The sequence below is a fragment of the Mastomys coucha genome, unplaced genomic scaffold (genome assembly GCF_008632895.1).
Source record: "Mastomys coucha isolate ucsf_1 unplaced genomic scaffold, UCSF_Mcou_1 pScaffold8, whole genome shotgun sequence".
In the NCBI taxonomy this organism is placed as follows: Eukaryota; Metazoa; Chordata; class Mammalia; order Rodentia; family Muridae; genus Mastomys; species Mastomys coucha.
In genome coordinates this window covers 16,299,192-16,318,129 of record NW_022196914.1, presented here as the reverse complement: position 1 = coordinate 16,318,129, position 18,938 = coordinate 16,299,192, and the positions used below count along the sequence as shown (strand labels likewise).

Here is an 18,938-nt window from a genome sequence, read left to right as displayed (position 1 = left end):
ACAACAACAACAAAAGACAAAAAACAAAAAACAAAAAAAGAAGAGCAGGGTATGAGAAATTGAGACATTCCAGGTTGATTCACTGAATAGAAGGATCTGTTTAGTGAAATCAAAGGATAACAAATGTTTAGGAGTGAAGTCTAAGAATTCAATTTGGACATGTAGATTTGAGATGCCCATCTGAAATCTAATTTATATGCCAAGTAAAGCACATGGATAGAGAATAATTTGGGTAAATCAGAGATTGGAGATGCATATTTTGGAGTTTTCAGCATATGGTATCTAAAATTATGAACTTGGGTGAGATCACTTGGGTGTGGGTGTAGACTGAGATAAACAGGAGCTCCTGCAATAATGTGAGAATCTAGAAAAGACTATACGGTGGTTCATTTATGAGGTGCTGGTGTGAAACGTTGTCTCTGGAAGTAAAAGTTCACTGATGAACGGAAATAAACACTTTGACATATGAACATTCAGAAGTAACAAATTTGATTTTTCATATTAAGAAGCTGAATTGAATTTATAATGAAATTTGAAAGTGTAGTTAAAAATAATAATAATTATTTAGACAACCAAAGTGCATCAGGTGACAGCAGTTAAAAAGCTTGAGCAGGTGATATTTGGAGAAAAAGTTCCTAAAATATCATGTAAGGAACTGGTACTATGTGGGGGCCTAAATAAAGCTCTTATTAGTCATTTCTTGGATTAGACTTCACCTCCAGATGGCTTCTCCTAAAATGTAAACATGTGACTTAGAATGGATAATGTTAAATAAGCAATCTCAAAAGTATTTTAAAATGCAGATGTCTAAAATTATCATAGATGCTCCTGTATTTTCAAAGGGATTCACCCTGGAAAATCCATTCATCTTTGCAAATACTGTAAGTAAAAATGAATTTAATACACCTAACACAGTGAACATAGCCTAGAACACTGTAGAGTAAGGTGGTGTGGACTGTCTTTTGGCTTTCTTTCTACATATGATTTTCCATTGAGAATCCAGCATTATTAGCATAGATACAGTATATACTTTATAAATAAATGATTGAAATACTAAGCAATAAATACATATAGACTTACATAATTCTAAAGCAGGGAAATTGCAAATTACACAATTGTAGATGAGGAACAATCTGTACCTACATATTGACAACTAAACAAAAACAAATGCAACAGAAGAAAAATGAAAGTTTCCTAATTCTGACCATGGATAAAGAATGGTCTATAGATCACATGTAGGATGCTCTGCTTTCCTCATGACTCTTGAAAGCATCTTGTAACACCACTCACCATACAGTTGGAATAGTAAAGAAGCAAAATTCAGAGGTGTAATGATTAGCAATTTGGATCATGTGAGATCTGCATACATTACTCCTTGTAAATCAGGTATAAAACAACACAATTATAAAAGATTACATGAGAGGTTGTACAATAACATTAAGTTAGATGTGAAATTATTTAATAACATAATAAATATTAATCACAAAGGTTGTAGTATGAGATCAGAGTTAAAGTTGAAATTTTCCCAGAAATAAAGTTTGAGTTGAAAGAAATTCTAAGAGTGTTTAAAATTTTGGTACCCTGTCACCCAAAACCAAATGCTTTCTCTTATGCCTAACTTACACAGTACAATTTTCTAAATATATTTTAAATAGCAAATAATAGTCCATGGGGAATGCTGTCGTTCAATTTTGAATAGTTCTATTTAATTCTTATCAGATTTTTTTTTCATTGCAAAATTCTTTATAGCCATTTCATGTCAACTTAAATCACAGAACTAGGCAGAAAAGCCCAGGCCACAAATGCAAACAGTGCAGCACTTCCCTGGCAGGCTGCGAATGGACATGGCTTCATGGCCACAGTGGTTGGAGCTCAGCTGTCCTCATTGTCATCATTGGTAGACTCAGAGGCCAGCCCCATCCTCTCATGGTCCTGATGCTCATTACCAGGCCTAACGAGTTTAGACGCCTTTCCTGAGGAAGGTCCTGGTTTTGTTTGTTTGTTTTGTTTGTTTTGGTTTTGGTTGTTTTTAAAGGTAATTTTAGAACTTTATTCTAAAATTATCATCCTATATTTATAAAGTTAGAGGTTTTTTGGCATGAAAGAATGGTCGAGTATATCCATTTACAAAAATTGGTTAAGTAACCACTAATGAAAATATCTTGGCTCTCAGTAAAGGCTATTAATCATAGCTTTGTGACTAGAAAACAAAATGCAATAATTTTTCAGTTTAGTTTTCTGTGAATACCCAATATTAGGATCTTTTTCTCCAATTCAAGTTTGTAAGAATACTCATAACTTAACTAGTTTTCCATGGTGACATGAACTAATGGACCATCTTTAAATTAATTCACTAAGAGAGCCAGAATATGGTACAAACTCTCTTTGCCTGCACAACTCTGAAACTGGCAACAGGCACACATGAAATCACTATTGTTCATCGCCCCCTGGCTGTCATCACTACTGTAAATCACAAAAGAAGAATAAATGAGGTTGTTTCCCTACTGTCGTTCATATTCCATAGCTTTCAACATAGTGTGAAAGTATTTCATTTTTAGAAAGAATTAATGCCAAAAGTGTTTATTTTCTTCTGTGGGAAACACTTAGCTAGCTTTAGAGATTCCGGTGAAGAAGTTGCTCTTTTGTGCGCATGTGTGTCTACTTTTATGTGTGCATAAGCTTGCGCACAGGAGTGATAAAGTTGAAATGTGAGGACATTAAATAATGCTCTGAAAACCATGTAAAGTATGTTTTCCAGTGTATTTCCCTCAATTTTCACGACATCTTAACACAGGTGTATGCTTCTGGAGATACCGTACAGAATTAAACAGGAATATAAAATAAGCAATTGCCTTGTTGGCAATAGAGACAATTTGACTGCTTGCTGATTATACTTATGAGCAATATAACATTTTAACACACTATGGGTAAACTTCTACATATGAGATTGCACAAGTATGGAAGTCTATGTATATTTGTGTTTAAGTAACATGCATAAGAAAACACTATTCATGTAAATGTAGGTTGTTTTAAGGATATGTATTGGTGAAGAAACCATTCCTGTATCATACATACTTTCAAAGGAAGGCAAACCAATAATACTTTAAAAGGAAAAAAAAGAACAGACATGGATAAAAAAGTAAATATTTATCTTTCTGATTAAGATTATACCCAAATGAAAACTGAATAAGCAGTTACTATATTGCTATTCTCACAAGAAAATAGACACAGTTGAGTTCCTTGGTGTGGGCACATACATAGTCACTGATCCACAGTGATCAATTGAAAGAGCTCACGAACTTCCATAGTAAGATCCCAAATACTAACTTGCAAATCTAAAGAATAAGGAAGCTCAACATTATTTGGATGTAGTGACATGACCCACATGGATATTAGGGATAATGGAAAACTTAGCTCACTGCAAATAAAACAGCTCCATGATCCGTCATTAACCTAAGTGAGCCTGTGATTCACTGAAGCAGCCCTCTAAATGAATAGGTCACTGCCTGTTTAAAAGCTCTGAGATTTGCTAATGTTCCAAGGACTTAGAGTCTATTAGAACAGACAGCCTGAGCATGTACAAAATTAGAGGTAGCTTTAGATAGCTAACATGCTTTGATTTGTTGAATTATCTTCCTTGGAAGCTGTTGTAAACCAGGAACACTGTAGTTGCAGTATTATCCTGCAGAAATATGTAGAAGTGTCAACTTGAAAACAAGAGAGAGGACTATGTCAAGAAATACTCCACAAAAGGAATTAGGTTTCCACTCAAAAAGGACTTTCAGAGTGCAATTAGCTCCATTAGAGAGAATAGAGTTCTGAATACTGCTCAAATTAAGGCACTGCAGTTAGTAGCAGGAGTAATTCAGGAAGAATTAGCAATGCCCTTCTGAAGAGAGCTACTGAATTAAATCTTAGAAAGCTTTAAGACTAAACCACCTAATTGCTTCTTTAGGTGTTCTGGACTGTACATAGACTCAAATCCAGCTATTAAAGCAGAATCTCCTTTTGTAATCCTCAAAAACCAAAACTGAATCTCAGAACCAATTAGGCAATCATTTGTCAGCCTCCATATACGTTTATAGTGTTCCCATTTCATTTCATTTTAATTGTAGATGACAAGAAAAACTGGGCCATTTTAGAATAATACAGCATTGAATTTTGAGTTGAAATGACCAGTACATTTTCACATCATTTTGCCTTGAACTTTTCAATGCTTTTATAAAACTAGCATCCATATTGTGTTATATTCATTTCAATATTTACCAGGACATAGATTCTGCAATAAGTACAAATGTGTAATGTAATATATTGTGAATGTATGTGTAGGCCAAGTTAAAATCAAACAGTAATTTTAATTGAAAGTTGTACAACTCACCCTTTTACCTAAAGGTTCTTTTCATGCTAGTCAAAATTTTCAAGCATTTTTATATGTACACACATGTTTAGGTAGATTCATGTGCTCGTACTTATTCCTTCAATACTTATTTACCACACTTATTGGTGACTTCCAGGTACTACACACTATTATGATGATTTTCAATCATAGAACTTGCTTTTTATTTCATAAAAAAATACAGAAGTTTCCGGATTACATTGGTGTTGTATGTCAATAAACTTATCATAAGTAGAACTTATGTTTAATTTACCTATGAAATACCTAAATTAGTATCCATAATACCTTAGTGATATACTACACTGCAGAGTATTAGTCATTTACTCTTATGAGGGCATGGGGAGTTGGGAATTGTGATTTCCTATTAATTTCTGGAATTTTAGGAGTATAACATTGCATTAAGAAACCTCAAAAGCCAAAATTCAAATAGTTTTTAATAAATATACATCTCTTTCACAATGTCTTAATGTAAACAATTATTAATTTGACAAATTTTAAAATACAAAACATCTATAATACAATGAATATTATTTCACATAATCCAGTGAAATAATTATTTTGCATGATTCAATGAAATAATAGATATTCTCCTGGTATTATTTAGAAAATTTACAGAGGCGGTGGTGGTGCATGCCTTTAATCCCAGCACTTGGGAGGCAGAGGCAGGTGGATTTCTGAGTTCGAGGCCAGCCTGGTCTACAGAGTGAGTTCCAGGACAGCCAAGGCTACACAGAGAAACCCTGTGTCGAAACCCCACCCCTCAAAAAAAATTTACAGATAAATAAAGGTCATGATTCTCTTTGGAAATCAAATATAATTTACAAATTAACCTGCATCTCGAGGAAAATGATGGTTATTGATAAGGAAGAGCTCGGGTAGTTAAAAACAAAATGAAAAGGGAAAGTTTGGCTTTGTTTCTCAGCCCACAGTAGTTCTTTGCCAGCGACATAGGTGGTTTTGTACTGGGGCACTCTGCTATAAACTATTATGGAGGGAATAGAAGTTGCAAAGGTATCATCAGAACAATCTGGTTGTTATTGTACAATCTAGGTCTAAAATGGGAGTGACTGAGATAAAGGTGACTGTAAGTATGGGACATGAGAAGTAACTGGCTTGAAGGTATAAAATATCTACTGGAGACTTAGGTGCTATGAATCCATCAGAACTAATATATAGTTGAATAAGAGGAGACTAGGAAAGTCTCAGGAGTGATGTTAAAGCTCCAAGCTTTTGAGGAGAAAGCTCTAGCTCTGCATTATGCTTCATTTATGAATGTATCTCAAATACAATGTAACAAAGGCTTCATTTCCTTACTGCAACACTGTTGAGAGTGAGTGCATCCTTACAATATTGGGCTGCTAGAGGAAATAAAAATCACTGGGAAATGTCCTTGAAGGGAAGAAGTGCAAGATGGCCTCTCCCTCTCCCAGCATCCCTCCTTCTTTCTTCCCTCCTTCCATCCTTCCTTCCCTCCTTCCACCAATTCATACCTCCCTCCCCTCCCATTCTGCTTCTTGAACATTCCAAAGGGATAAATTTGCTCCATAGTACATTGCATATTATGATGAATCACGTGACCAGAAAGTTCACTGGAGGTACAAATGGACATTTGAAAATAGGCTCCCTAAATTTGTTTGTTTTAAGTATTTTGTTAGAGCTATGGAGAGCTGATGAAGACATTATATAATTAACTAAGATGAACACGATTATAGAAAAAAGAAAGAAAAAAGTATATTTAGTCTATGCAAGGTAAATAGAAATCAAGAATTTAGTTTTGAACAAATTTGCTTGAAATGACTATTAAATATTCAAGTGGAAATATGAAGTCCATATTTTAAGATGGTAGTATGATATCCAATTGGACATCAAGACAGTTTTGGAAATAAATGCACAGATAGCATTTAAAGCTATGTTGTTGAGAAAACTTGTCTCTTTATTGAATCTCTATATAAATGACTGATGAAATCCTATAACTGAGTACCAGGATGTCTCAGAAAATGTTATCTATAGGTCCAAAAGTTAAACCATTCCTGAAAGGAGAATGAAAATGGTAAAAAATAAAATTGTAACAAAATTAAAAGCATATGTAAGTTTCTTGATAGGAAGGCTAGTAATCTCAACCAACCTAGACCCCTGAGATCTCTTAGACACTGGATCACCAACCAAGCAGCATACAGCAGCTGATATGAGGCCCCCAAGGACTACCAGGTTGAGTTCAGTCAGAGAAGATGCATCTAACCCTCAAGAGACTTGAGGCTCCAGGAATTGGGGATAGGAGGGTGAGACATCTTCCTGAAGACAGGGGAGGAGATATGGGATGAGGAACACTCATAGGATAGATCAGGAGGGGGACAAAGTCTGGACTATAAAAAATAAAATAAAAATAAAAATAAATAAATAAATAAATATTTCAAGTGTCAGAATTGTATAGTTTTTTCTATTTGGTGCTTCTAAAGTTTATTCCTAATAATTTATCATAAAAATCCACCAAAATTCCTTAGGCAGGCCAGAGTGTCTGTGCTCTCATTCCCATGTTTCTCTCATTCTTAGGTTTTAAGATTGTATTTTATGTCTTCATTTGTCCAAATACCTATTAAAGTAATAATTTGTTTCTACATTCTCTAACTCTTCTTTTAAAATATATTTTATTTTTATTTGTAACTGTGTGCTTGTGTGTGTGTATGTGCACACACGAACATTCATAAATGTGTGTATGCATGCCAGTGTGTTTGTGTGTGTGTTTGTGTGTGTGTGTGTGTGTGAAAGAAGGTTTTTGCATGAGTGAAATGGTCATACAGGTTAGAAGAGGACAGTTGAACTACAGGAGCTGGAGGCACAGGCAGGTGTGCATTTCCCAATGAGAGTGCTGGGATCTGAAGTTTAGTCTTCTGTAAGAGCAATAAGCACTCTCAATTGCTAACAACCTCTGTAGCCCCACTTTCAACTTGTGGTCTCCATTTTAAAACTTAAGCCTTCTTCACAGTTAGTGATTCTTCCATAATGCAGGCAATGTCCATGCCTATTTGTTAAGTTTTTACAAAAAGAAAAAAAGAAAGGAAGAAAAGAAAAGGATTATATTGTACTTATTGGTGTGCATCTTTGTGTGTGTTTGCGTGTATGTGTGAATACTCAAGACATTTTGTGTAACAGCAGACAACTTTTAAGAGTTGGTCCTGTCTTTCCATGATGGAAGCCCTTAGGATTAAATCCAGGTCATCAGGTTTGATGACAGGTGTCTGTAGGCACCAAGCCATTTCAGTGGCCTAGATAATTATCTTTGTAAGTAGCCTAGGGGTAGCTTCATCGCCATCATGCTAATTAAGTCCAACACTTAACAAATCCTGACAACACATTTCATCATCTAAAGTAGTAGTGAGCCTTGTTGTTGCCTGTAGCCTAGGCTTCTGCAGTTAAAGTTCAAAGTAGGAGGACATGTCCATTAATAAATATTGTTAACGGAATAATAGTATTCTCCATTAAGTAGTACAAGAAGTCTACAATCAAGAAGTAAAACATTTTGCTCCCAAATGCCCAGAAAGTAACTTCATAACATTGTTTTAAATCTTAGCCCAGCATCCAGTATGTCATCAGGTTGTAAAGGAATCAGAATTGTCATATTTATAAATAGGCTTTTGACATTTAATGATAATTGTCAAGAATATTGGAGCTTTGGGAACCATTAATTACATCACAAATTGAAGGTGTTATCAAGCATATCTAAAACTAGTGCTCTACTTTACAATTGAGTTCTTATTCTAAGTCTCTCCTCTAACACTGGATACTTAGATAAACTCTGAAGAACAAAAGCATACATCCTTTTGACATTTGAGTATATCAGTTAGATACTTTTATAGTAAGTATCTGTGCACAGTCTTAAGCCTCAATTTCTCACTATAGTTCTAAGATATATGTGCATGAAATGCATGCATTTTAAGCATAATTTTCCAGTGCATAGTAAGGTGTCTATATATTCAAGGTAATGTGAACTACTTTATAAACCACCCATGTAGCTATTTCTAGAATAAAGGTTACAAGTGAAAATCAATGGAAAGAAAATAACTGAAACATAACAAATATTTAATTTATTCCATATTGAAAACACTGATATGTTAGTGCAGTGTCAACCTTAATAAAACTAAATGTATAGAATAATGTGTACTTGCTCTGTTTTTGACATGTTGGGGTATGATTATTAAAGGTCATAATAAAATATATCAGTGTATAATTGAGTTTTGAGAACATGTGCCAAGGCTATCACAAAAGTAGAATTACATCATGTAGAACTCATTTTTATTCAATTTCTCTTTGAGCAGATATTTCCCTTGTTCTAAACATGTTATTTATTCCACAGTGCTTGTCATATTATCATCTGCTACTTTAACTTTGAGGAATCATGATCATGCTCTATGGATGCTATATCACACACCTTCACACACATTTCCCTTTAATGGTGTGGTTCTGGTATAACAACCCTTCTGCAGAGCAATTTAGGAAAAAACACATTTGCCTAAAATTCAAAAGTGATTTTAACAGTTGTCACACTTTAAAATACTCACTTCCCACTTATCATTAATAAGGAATAATAAAGTCTAGGTAAATTCCTTAAACATTTAACCCTGTATAATGAAATACTTTATTTTTCAATATTAATTTTATCCATCATAAAAGCAGACTAGATGGTCTATTTCTGCTTATACTTTAATATAGATAGGATTGGTACCATAATATCTATTAAATTCTGCCTATTCATTGGTACTGATAATATAGGCTGTAATCACATATTCAAGGCAGTAATTTGCTCAACAAGAGACACAATACTGCCTTACTTTGAATTAGACTGGTGAAGCAATGTTTGCCTTGGGAAGTGTAAGGGTATTTGTAACAGGATGTACTAATAGGTCATTTCATAATCCAAGGGTTTAGATTTAATATTTTTATAAGAAAACATGGCAAACAACCATTGTCCTGCATCTCTCTCATATACACTTAGATTTAATGGCAAGCATCCAGGTATAAGCGTGAAAATTAATACTTCAAATTGCACATAAACACAGTATAAACAGAATGTCTGCAGGTTTAATTCATTAGCAGGAGTGATTAGGTGTCATCACAGTGCATTTTAAGAAACAAGAATAAATTATATACTAACAAGCATGAAACCATAAGATTGGTTAGTTTTCACAAATTATTCCATGTATCACAAATTATTCCATGATTTACAACCTGCCACAATCTCAAATACAAAAATGCTTGATGTAAGCAGAAAAGAATGGTGCCCCAAAATCCAAGGGTAAGTATGTCAAATCAAGCCTTAGTTGGGATTTTTTTTTCCCTATAAGCTAAATTCTATGTTTTTTTTTTTTTTTTTTTTTTTTTTTTTTTTTTGCTACCACAAAATCTTAACACAGGGAACAAATGACTATCTCCGATGCTAACCGAGCTCTGTATTTTTGTGTGTATTATCTGAAACAATCACATCACTAAACAGATCAGTGGAAGAAGTGAGCTCTAGTCAGAAAAATCACTTGGCTTAAAACTCTCCTGACTGCTTAAAAACAACATCAGGCAACGGGAGTGAAGCATACAGCAATTAGATATTAGGGAAGCACAAAAGGAATAATATCAATGCTTCCCTTTCTATGACTAGGAAGTTTAGTTGCAGCTTAATGTTTGAAGTTAGATTTTGAAGTAATATTGTTAATGCAGAACATGATCCTATATTCTTTGGTGGTCTTTCATGTTCTTAACAAATCTCTTTTTTTTTTTTTTTTTTTTTTTATTTCAAGAGTTTCTTTAGCAGATTGAGAAACCCTCTTGTCTCGGTGCTGAGTAAGCAGATCGTGGCAGTTAGTTAAGTGGAAGTTCCTGCTTGTCTTATGGCTCTGCACTTGAGCATCCCAAAACAATGTGTCAATCAACTGCTTACAGCTAGTAAAGAATACTCAGCTGCCTTTCAATTCTGAAGGCACGTTATGTGAATAAAGGAGGATATTTACAGCCTGCATCTATTCCTTTCAACAAACAACACTGTCAAAAAGTTAAAATGATATTTTAAATTGCGTAGTCTAATGTGGCAAAAATTAATGCAAAGAAATCATGAGGTGCGGTGTTCATGAATGCCTAGTATCTAAATACTATTTTATAAATTTCACGTCTCATCAAGTATGCTGTCAAAATAAAGACAAAGAGAACAGATGTTTGTTTAGATTTTGCACTATTTTGTCATCTCTAGAGTAATGTAAACTGAGCACATACATACTGAGAATACTTCACGGACAACCTCCAAAGTATATAAACTGATTTCCTTGCTGAGAAGTGTGTGAATGAGCTTTAAAAATACTAGATGAGAAACTGGAAATTAAGAAATGGTTATTGTATCAGCAAAAAGTATGTCAGTTGCCTCTCCAGAGAGAACAGAGAAATGTATCCACGAGGCACCACAGACCCTGAAGTTCAGAGCTTCTGAAGCCACCATATTCTCAACGTAAGAGTGGGTACAAGAACTAATCATGCTAAACAGAATATTTATAAAAATAGGGATATTCACCTTGAAAGAGCCTTTAGCTTCTATGTTCTCTGTCCCATATAACCCTTATATCTTTTTTCTTACATCAAATAACTGATGGCTTTGAAATTTTTCCACATCATAATACATATCCCTTAGCTTGTGTAGTAATTGTCCCAAGTGAGTTTTGTGGTAGACAACGCAAGATGTCAATACACCCAGCTAATGAAATATTAAATCGTTTCACACATGTAATTTAAATAAGAGTGTTTCAAAATTTCTTTCCGTTAAGTAAGTAGTGAAGGGAATTGGCATTTTGAAACTAAAGCAGTGTGTGCTTTTAACCACCCTGAGAGCTCTTACAAAATAACCAGTTGAACATCTATCTCCGGCTTATCCATTTATTTTCATTTGATATTTTAGCCTAGCTGAGGTGCAGTAGTAGCGAACGAATCCCTCTCTCTCTAAGCAGCCTTACAGCTGTAAAGACTACAGACTTGTTTAGAACTTGGTGAAGTTTCCTAAAGCAAAATCATTCACAAGCTTCTGATTCAGACGCCGGGTCGGTGAACAGCTTTCTCCAGCTTTGACTAGCCTGGCATCACTTTATTAATCATGCATGCGTCTCTGTGAGTGTTCCCTGAAGGGATCACACACACACAAATCCAGTCTTAGTTAGAAAAAGAGCCTTACCTGATGGCTGAGAGCAGATGCAGATGCAGGAACAGGAGCGGAGCAGAGAAAGGGCAACAGCGGGATGCAACAACACAGCCTTGCTCCAAGGTGCGACTTCTCCCTCTGCCTGTCTCTTCCCTCTTCTCAATCACTGTAGCGAACCACGACCGCGCATTTTGTCCCCTTTAATTCACAGAAGGTTCCCAGGCCAGGCAGCCAGCAGACACCACTTTGTTCCTGGAAGAGGCAGCCTCTCTTCTCAGAAACGCTTGGACCCTCTCTGTGGCTCCCTCCACATTTACCCTTCGGATCAATAATGCTCTCAGGGCGGAGGGGGTTGGGGGGTGTTGGAGAGGCTCAGCTGCAGTGGTTAGCCGCGAGCCAATGGGGGCTCAGGATTCCTTCCCTGTCATCTCCCCGCCCTCAAAACAAAACACAGCGTGCCTTTGACACGTCTCTGAGTTGTGGAAAGTAATTGAATCCAATATTTGAAATGCATCTTATTTGTTCCCCCCCCCCCCCCCCGCCCCGACCGTTCATTGTAGAGTTCTTTGAATGAATGGAAAAGCTGAGCCTCTCTAGGTAGACTCATTAGACTAGCTGGGCAGAACGGGACATTTAGGAAATGAGAAAGTGGTAGCACCTGGCTTTTAGACCTGATGCTGTGTTTTGAAAATGGATGCATGTGTGGAAGACCGGAGAGGGAAAGATTCTGTCCTCGCTCCTCCCAGGAGTTTGATTCTTTTGTTTCATAGAGCAAAACAATAAATTCAGTATACAACCAAGTTGTCTCAACCTTTACACGTTAAATTACTATCAGGCAATCATTGGCGATACTTAATAGTCAAGGAGTTCCTTGTCACTTCTATACCAATTTAACATGTCCATACACTCTGAGGCGGTAGAAATTGCTCAGGGTGCATTATGGGTTCTTTTTAACTATTCATGTTTAATGTAAGATTTTAAGATTTGCATGTTTTTGTAATAAAAGTTTATTAGTTATTTCTGACTTTTTATAATACTGCTTAATGTCAATAAGATATTGTAACGAGGAAAAGTCAGTGTTGAATAAATAAGACTAACTCCTTGAAATTACCCAAATCATAATGTGTACCTCAGCCATGGTAATCTTTCCCTGATTTTCACTATTTAATACTTTTTTATATCTTAATAGATAATACAATAATAAAATTTTGCCTAAACAATTCAGTTCTCTGCAAGAAATGGTAATTTTTGTCATTTATATATCAAGAATTCAGTAATTTAATACAAGTCAGTAAGAATGTCAAGTACACAGTCTCTATACTATTTAAAAACAAGAACTCAAACAACTGCACAAATAATGATGTCTTTTCAATGTCACCGTTGAATAAGAGTAAAATTAATGTGTCTTTCTGAAATCTTTTGTTCCACTGAAGTAATACAAATAAGTTGATGCATTTGGTGTAGCCAAGCTTTGTATATTGTGACAAGTTACAATAGCTTGGGGAGTCATTACAAACAAAACAATTTCGTTACCTGTCCATCATGTGAAGGAAGCATGGAGAAATGTAATATTTACAGCTCTGTTGACTGAGTCTCTATAAAAAACTTAATCTTGACTTTATTGTAACTCACTCATGTAGCCAGTAAAATTTTACACAGGATAGTGTCTTACCAAGTGTGTATGTAGAAACATTGCTTCCAATCTGGGTATCTCAATTGCTGTGAATTTAGAATGGGAATGACCATCCTCATCTCTATGCAGAACAAATTCGTTCCAAATTATACTCGAGCCTGTGGTGTAGAATAAAGAGCACTGGAGTATTACCTGACAGAAGATTAGATATAGCATGGAAAGTTAGATAAAAAGAATTTACACCATGGAAATTAGAAGATTATACAAGAAGCTGTTTTCTACTAAATAAAAAAAAAAATAAAATTAATACAAACAAAAGTGAGTTACTGATAGTAGGGTTTATTTCTTTAGTAAGAAAAAGCTCCAGAAGACTGCTTATAAAATAAATGTACTATTAAATATGTTATGTATAAATGTTTTTCCCAAAGAAGACACAAAAATAATTGTAAACAAAGGAAAAGTCATCACTGGGCAGTAAGAACTTGAAAAATAAACACTGTGAAAAATGGATCAAGTCCTTCTGGTTTCCACCCCATAAGGCATCGACTTTCATTCGTTTGACTTACAAAAATCATTACAATTATCAGTCTATCAGGTGTTATGTGCATTACTAGCATGCACAGTTTGGACCCAGGTTTTCATAAATCTTGTAAAGACATTTGTAGTAGTTTCCCTTTAAACTACCACATACCTGCTCATGGCCCATTGCAGGGCTCCTCCACAGCTCCGTTACTCCAGTACAGGTCCTGGCTAATGCTTCATTTCTAATCTCAAAGTGGATGGAAATAAGGACCTTACCCCAAACACAGGATCCTAATTCAAGCAGCAGTAACTTCAATTTGGGAGAGACTATTCTCATGTCTGTTTATATTTTCTTGGGGAAGAAAAGCACAGACAAGTTGCTAAAGCATTAATCTATATGATAGAGATGTGTGACATTACTACATACAGAGAACCATGCGGAAGAGCATCGACTATTTAAAAAGTAATTAATATCCACCAAATCTCTTCTTGTCTTAAAATCACAGAAATGAGATTACCAGCCAGGTTGTCTGTATATCTAAGGAGGCTTATTGTTTCTTCTCATTATGCCATTTGATATGTTTAGTATATTTTTGTTTATTTTTAAATTGAAGTTCTAAGAAGCAAAGAAAACCAAATGCAAACATATAATGCATAGAACGCTTTGAGAGGTTTTCTTATTCATGGGTCAACATAGTGGGGGTAAGAATCAATGCTATGTGTTTTAAATAGTAGAACTTTTCACTTTTGTGTGTGCTATATTTCCAATAGAATAAAATAAAGATTCACATTCTTATTGTTTATTCCAACTTTTCTCCTTAGTTAATAAAATGAGTCATGACAAGTGTCGCTATAGTAAATGACTTGAATTGAAAAATGAACTTTCCTCCATGTTGGTACAATCTTTGCTCAGAGATATGGTACCTCTCTCCAGGTGCTTCTGTGTGTGTGTGTGTGTGTGTGTGTGTGTGTGTGTGTGTGTGTGGTGTAAAAACATATACACATACTATTTTCTTAAATACAAAGAGGAGGCTGGCAACAAAATGCAAAGTTGAGTTGTGCTCATTAGACAGATTTAGCAATAGCAAAAGGGAATAGTTACCATATGTATTTTGTTCTCCATAGCAATCCGAGATTTAAATATCCTTCTAAAAACAACAGGAAAATTCTCTTTGTAAACAGTCACCCTTTATACCTGTATAATAGTTACCTAGATAACAAGGATTAGAAAACCTGTCATGTTGAAATTTTGGGTATTCTCATTGGGTAAAATACCCAAGTAGACGAGGAAGTTGTGCTGATAGTACCATAATTAGAACATAACTGGATTTGAGAGTACATAGAAAATAGGCATTGATCTTTTTACCATATAACCTAGTGAGGATTACTATTCATCTACATATGCATATTTGAGTGTGTTCATGGTCACATCTTTGTGAGCACAGATGTGTTAGTGCATATATACACTCCTGTGTTTGTTTCTTGAACCACAATGCTGATTTTATTTTTCAAACTTGATTGCTCTCTATTTTATAAATTGAGGCATAGTGTCCTTTTGATTCTAGAAGTAATATTTTTGGTTACTATAACCAGAAAGCTTGCTCTGGACAGTCTGTCTCTTCCTCTAACACATTAGAGTAAGATGCAAACTGTCAAATATACCCCAATCTATGTGGGCTCTGGGTTTCTAAACTCAGGTCCTCATGCTTTAACTGCAAGTACTTTGGCTGATGAACTATCTCTCCAGCCTAATGTTGACTAATCTTCCCAGTCAACTTTTAAAAAATTTATAAATACCTAGGAGACAAATGTTGGAAGTCTGTATATGTGTTCAATGAAAAGTTTAATAGAATAATATGAATTTAGTGTATTAGTCACTTTCCTATTGCTGTGCTAGAATACCGTGTCCAAGAAAACTTATAGAAGCATGCACTGGGGATTATGGTTTTAGAGAGTTAAAGTTCATTATGGAGGAGAACCATGGAAGCAAGGCCCAGGCATGGCAGCAGGTACAAAATGCTGAGGGCTCAAATCTTAAAATATAAGCAAAAAGTAGAAGCAGAGAGAGAGAGAGAGAGAGAGAGAGAGAGAGAGACAGAGACAGAGAGAGGTGACATGAACACTAAAACTTTAAAAAACAGGCTTTAAGAACATATGTCCCAATCAGGAAAATTCTCCTAACATCCTTAAACAGTGCTATAACTGGGGACCAAGTATGCAAACATTTGAGCCGATAGGAGACGTTCTTATTAAAACTACTACACCTACTCCGCATGTAGTTGAAACCATTCCAAGAGGTCTGGACTGAATAAAACATGCAGAGCCTGTGCAGGCATCTTTCTCTACATTTTGACTGCAGGCATGGCTCTGCTCCATGCCTGCCGTGTTAGATTGACTATACTCTCAAACTATACTGCAAAATAAACTCATTCTTTCTCAAGTTACTTTGGACACAGTTGTCACTATAACTACTAAGAAAACACCATTATGCCTACTACTAAATAAAGGGCATTTATTAAATCCTTACTATCTTTTAAAATTAGTGTTTTTCATATTCCTAATACTCCACATCTTGTATGAACGTTATTCTATTACATTCTTTGGATTCAAGAGGACAAAGTCAATGTGAACTAATAAACAGATATAGTAGTTCTATACATATGAAACACTGAAATAAAAGTGAAAACCATTGCAACTAAACTCCCTCGTTGATTTTGTCTCTGTGATTGTCACTAATATTTCTGTATCCCAATGTCTATGCGAAGATATTTAAGCATAGCAGTTTAAAGTTCATGAGATTAATTACATAAGAAAAAAATGTGGAACAGGTCTGAGCTAAGGTTATACCATAGTGGTGGAACACTTGCTTCACATGCATGTACCTTAATGTTCAATGACCACTGTCACCAAAATAAGCCAGCATATTTATCATTAACTCGTAAATGTCATAAGAAATTATTCTATTCCGGAATTGATAGTTAGGTTTGTACATCTGTTTAATTTGCTGGTTGATGGCAAGAGCAAATGGTTAATGTGTAAAACCATAGGGAATATACAATGTATTATCTATGGCGAAAGGAAAGAGCTTTGTTTCAGGAAGCAAGAAACAAGTATAGGTTTCAGATCAACCATATGTACATTTTATTGTAAAATATCATTTCTTCCCAAGAGTCATCTCTTCCAGGAAGTAAAAATAAACTCATTATATAAATAAATCAGAAAAGAATATAATTCAATAGTTTGTTACAAAAAATAATGTTCAAATTCAACAAGGTTGTAAGAAGTAGATATAGAACCTGTTTCACTAATGTGTTCAGATTGCTAATAGATAATTAATGGTCCATTATAATTTGCTAACATGAAAGAAACAAACTACCAAAGACTATGTATGTATTTATCAATAATATAGTTACATATATATCACTATAATGAATATGAAGAAATACTAAGAATGCATAATTTAGTAATGAATGAATACTGTCCATATAGATAATACTATATTTCATCACTTACAGAAAAAAATCACAAATCTATTGAAAATCTAAACCTATGCACCCCCAAACTGTGTACACTATATGACAAATTTTATATTCACTAATGATATAAATAAACATGAAGATGAAATGATAAATGATAACTGAATAAGCTGATAATTCATACTGAAACACAGCAAGGATTTCAGAGCCATCCCCTGTTGCTGTGTATGTGAGACCACATATTATACCTGTTACAGCATCATTTTTTATTGATCTCCATATGAATATTTCTTCTTGGTAAATTACATGACAGAGCAAAAGAACCATGTTTTAAATATTGTATATATCATATGCATATACATTTTTTATGGAATGTTTTTCTAACACTGTACATTAGAAAGATATCTAAGTAAATCTATATCATTGAAATCTTTGTTGTTTTGTGTCACCTACATGTAACAAACCAAAAAACAAACAAACAAAAAAAGAACAAAAGGTGGAAGGAGATGAGAAGAATTTCAACAGCATTTACTTTTTTACTCTCTCTGGCCGTTGGTGTGTGAGATCAAATCTATTTATTGTAGAGGCAGAGAGGGCTGAGAAAACTAAATAATTTGTGTTTTTAACCATTTATGTCATTCCTGACTTCTGCAATTAAGCATGACTATAAACAGGAAAAAATTAAACAACTCTAAAATGGCCTCAGGCAAAGGCCTCCACACGGCTAACCTTGAGCAAGGATAACATATATATATATATATATATATATATATATATATATATATATATATATATGCATGCAGTATGGAGGTAAAGGTCATCTCCATTTTTAGAGATTACTATGCAGTCAGCATTTTGTCAGAATTTCTAAGCCAAACTCACAAGGCTATATTTGAAAATAATAAAATTCTGAAATAGGGAAAGAGTGGATAAGATTTCTTCTACATAGAATAGTTCAGAAGAGCAATGTAAAGGAGAGAAGCAATTAAATTCAAGGATATCTGTTGTAGCACTTCTCATTCAGGCTGACAGTTAACATACTTGACTTTAACATGACAATCTACAGACTTACTATTGTTTGAAACATCTGGGGCTCTAAATGATACATAGCCCTTTCAAAGTTAGCATACTTATCAAGGGCATGGAAAGATAGGCATAGTTTCTGATAAGTGGTCAAGAAACTTTCTTTCCATTTGTAATAAATAAAAAAGATAATTATAGAAAACTCTTAAGGCATACTGAGAATCACTACATTGCAAAGTGACAATTTTCAGATTGCCAAATTTTTCTTTTACTCTTGCTTAACTCAAATTGACAGATCAAGTGTAATAAAGCACAATCAAAATTGATTTAATCATAGGATAACCAAGAGCATTTGAATTATCTATTAGCTGAACATAATTTTTTTTTTTTTGTTTTTTTTTTTTGTTTTTTTTGTTTTTCAAGACAGAGTTTTTCTGTATAGTCCTGGCTGTCCTGGAACTCACTCTGTAGACCAGGCTGGCCTCGAACTCAGAAATCTACCTGTCTCTGCCTCCCAAGTGCTGGGATTAAAGGCGTGTGCCACCATTTCCTGGCTTAAGCTGAACATAATTAAAGAAATACCTGCCCAGGCAGTGGTAGGACATGCCTTTAATCCTGCACTTGGGAGGTAGAAGCAGGCAGATTTCTGAGTTTGAGGCCAGCCTGGTCTACAGAGTGAGTTTCAGGACAACCAAGGCTACACAGAGAAACCCTGTCTAGAAA

At 34.8% G+C, this 18,938-nt stretch overlaps 1 protein-coding gene across 1 annotated transcript in view; it reads right to left on the bottom strand.

Annotated features, from left to right (window-relative positions):
- The window catches only part of Cdh12 (cadherin 12), a 1,081,833-nt gene extending 1,069,959 nt beyond the window's left edge, over nt 1-11,874 (bottom strand). Inside the window, exon 1 of the mRNA XM_031359979.1 lies at nt 11,595-11,874. The gene's annotated coding sequence lies outside the window, so the exon portion shown is untranslated. The remainder of the gene's footprint in view (nt 1-11,594) is intronic.
- Between the last annotated feature and the right edge of the window lie 7,064 nt (nt 11,875-18,938).